This window comes from Myotis davidii, unplaced genomic scaffold, assembly GCF_000327345.1.
Source record: "Myotis davidii unplaced genomic scaffold, ASM32734v1 scaffold174, whole genome shotgun sequence".
NCBI lineage: Eukaryota > Metazoa > Chordata > Mammalia > Chiroptera > Vespertilionidae > Myotis > Myotis davidii.
Genome location: NW_006289087.1, coordinates 5,880,625 through 5,883,919, shown reverse-complemented (window position 1 = coordinate 5,883,919; position 3,295 = coordinate 5,880,625). Strand labels below are relative to the sequence as shown.

The following is a 3,295-nucleotide window of genomic DNA, read 5'->3' as shown; positions in this document are numbered from 1 at the left end:
AAGAGACAGCAGTTAATTTAGTCTTTACAACTCCACCTCTCTGTTCCGTGCCTCTCATTTGCTGTCGCGTTCATCTAAGCTTGTTTTACACACACAAGATGCTTAATTTAAGGGAAGATCTTGCTCTACTAATAGTATCCCTTCAAGGTTTCAACAACCTTAAAATAAAGGTCTTCGTTAATAGTGTCATTTTGTACGGAGCATATTTTTACACAATCCTGCTTTTAGGGATGTTTCAGTATTTTTATGGTTCATTTGTTGTAGGCCTTAATCACATTCAGTACATTTAGATTATTTACATGGTGGTCAAAAAATGTGAAAACGTTAAATGCTTTAGAGTACTGCCAGGTAAAACTGTATTTGTTCTTCTTTGGGCTGCTCATTTGAGAGTGAACATACATAAAAAAAAGAGTGTTAAGTCCAGTTCATTAGGTGTTTTCTCATTTCATTATAGACTAGAACAGCCAACGAGGATTCATCGGACATTCGTGCACAATTCCAACTTGAAAACGGACAAGAATGAAGGAAGAAGCCACATTACAATGTAAGCTCCACAGCAGCATTTTTAGTCATGTTGCCATTTATGAAATGCCCGACTCCTCATTTCACTGAAGAAGAAACCAAACCTTAGACAGATCATCTTACTTACTAGGGGCCAGACAGCCATAAGTGGAGTAACTTCCAAACCCACGTTCATAACCACCACGCTACGTTCACTCTGTTTGGTGTAAGTTACTAATCGGACAGCATGGGGACAAGCGCTTGTCCCCAGGAAGGTCGAGGCGGTGGTCTATCTCTGTGGGACGCTGGATGCAGATGGAAGAATCAGCCACGCAGTCCAGTTACTGCTTACTGACTTTCTGTGACTAGCACTGAGGCTGGCTAGCGGTGGCTATAGATTACCTTGTGGTCACAGTCAGGGCCTCGCCATTTCCGACCATCCTGAAAAAGTCTACAGTCCCAGGCATGCGGCCATGGTGGGTTCGCACAGTCAACTGTGTGACGACTGAAACAATGAGGTTGGTGGGGACATCACTGGCAAGAGGAAAGAGTCAGATTCCGCAGCAATCATTCGAGTCAGCTTTCTTAACTACCCTCCACATTAAGAGATGGAATTCTTTCGCGGTGAAATCAAGACATCGAATAACCCATACAGGATCACTGTGTGTGTGTGTATGTGTGAAGACACCACTGATGTGTTTAAAAAGTATGAAGCATGATTTAAAGGTCAATACGAAATCGGTGAGCACAGAGGTTCTCTATGTAACAGACACCAAACTGTAAGTAATTTAAAGCAACATTTGAAAAATAGCAGAACTACGTGCCTTCCTAAGCACTAGCCTGGCAGGTGGTAGAAACCATCTGATGGTCCATAGATTACATCTTCCCCCAGAACTCACTAAGAGCCAATGAGGTGATAGTGATGATGCCAAACAAAGTCAGAACTTGAACTCAGGAGACTGAGAACAGAAACCTACGCTGGAAACTGAATTTGATTTGAAGGGTTTTGTCTGAGCAGAAAAGAGATACAAACGAGGGCCAAAAACATCTTCTAGTCGATGAGTAGATTCTTGAGAATATTCTTTTCTTACACAGAGGTGACTCCAGAATTCTCTCTCATAGAAATGCTTAGACTCCTATTCTTCTCTGTTGAGAAAGTCATTCGCGGTGTCACTCCACAAATGCTACGCCACGTCCAATGGCACAGCGTGCACCCTGAGTTGTGACGTCACACTACCTGCGCGATACCTCCCAGCTCCCACCATCCTTCCACCTGCACTGCCATCCTCACCCAGCACTGAGCATCCGAGAAACAGAGAGCTTGTGAAGTGAGTCAATAGTGGAGAATTTCTCCTACTGAGCATCTGAAGGAAAATTCTAGAAATTAACTGGTTTGAAAAAGAGCACGTAACAAATACTTATTCACTTGCGGCATCATTGGTGCTTCTAAGGAAAAGTACATACAGGCCTGCCTATCATCTGCGTCAATCCAACCACCAGCATCTACCTATCATCCATCTACAGTGTATCCTCCCTGCCAGGAGCCTGCTCAGCCCTAGGAGGCAGACCCTGAGAATTACTGTGCATTTTTGGTATATGTACAATGACTTCTTCTCTTAAGCTTCTGCCTCTCCCGAGAAGAAAAGTCCACATTAATGTAACAGGCTACCTTTGCAAGGTGCTCATTCCGCTCGCAAAATAAATAAATGGATCTGCAGTGGTTTCTGCCACACATAAATGCCACGCATTGCAGAACGCCCGGTGAATGACGTACATCACCGTACTTGTTTCCATGTAAGCGTTTTTGTGATACGGCTGTTTATCATCTTGCTCAGCTGTCGAAACATTCATCGGAGAAGAAAGGCTGCCACTGGGTGGAAAACCAAGATGCCTTTTCTTTGCGGTTTTACAATGCCTGCCATTCGTCAGGCTGGTGTGATTTTACATTCCCTGCCCCTTTCAAAAGGCGTTTCCCAGAAATGCCTGGAGGAGCTTGCCCACCATCATCTCCAAGGGGTGTGCAAAGGGCAACATCTTGAGGCATGCTCAAACGAAACGACGGTAGGAACGGAACACATTTTTTCTCAGTCTTCTGAGTGGTCAAGACGGAAGGAGTATGAAGAGGTTCCCCACACGCGCCGTTCCCAGCAGTGGCTATAATAATTATAGTGCTACTTCTCAAAGGGGAATGATTTCATATTGCATCATCTCCCCTCCTTTTTTTTTTTTTTGGCTGGTTTAGGTCTATTTCGCTCGGAGATTATTATCTCTAACTTGTAAAAGATGCATGTAATAGATGTCACCATGTTAAATTAGAGCATTTCATAAATGTCAGCTGAATGGCACAGCCATACAGTGCGCGGTCTTATTGTAATTTGCTGCAAAATTAATACAGTGCTTATTAACAAGATGAGGGTAGGACTTTATCAAAATGAAGGATCTCAAACGGCGTTTTAAAAATATTTCTAACATGAATAAATGAATTTTCCATGTCTGTAGTTAATGTTGTGTAGAAATATGCTTTTAGGAGAGTTAGCTCTTTCGGTTTAATGATATTGATTTTGTTTTATTTGGGTAAAACTGTCAGGTCGCTGTGAACTTACACAGCAGAATGGCTGCTCACTACAGAGTTAGCCTACTGGACCAGTGAAAATATAAATTCTAAACCTTGAGAGAGGAAGACGTCCATCTGAGATGATAAGGAAAATGAATGAATCAGGCTTTTAAAACACACCCTGACACACTGGTTAGCCTGTGTGTGAGATAATGAGCTGAACGCCTGGCGTGTATTAAG

The 3,295-nt window shown here is 42.9% G+C and overlaps 1 protein-coding gene across 1 annotated transcript in view; it reads right to left on the bottom strand.

The window, feature by feature from the left end:
* Positions 1 to 3,295, bottom strand: part of USH2A (Usher syndrome 2A (autosomal recessive, mild)) — a 442,266-nt gene that overhangs the window by 379,711 nt on the left and 59,260 nt on the right. The window lies entirely within an intron of this gene.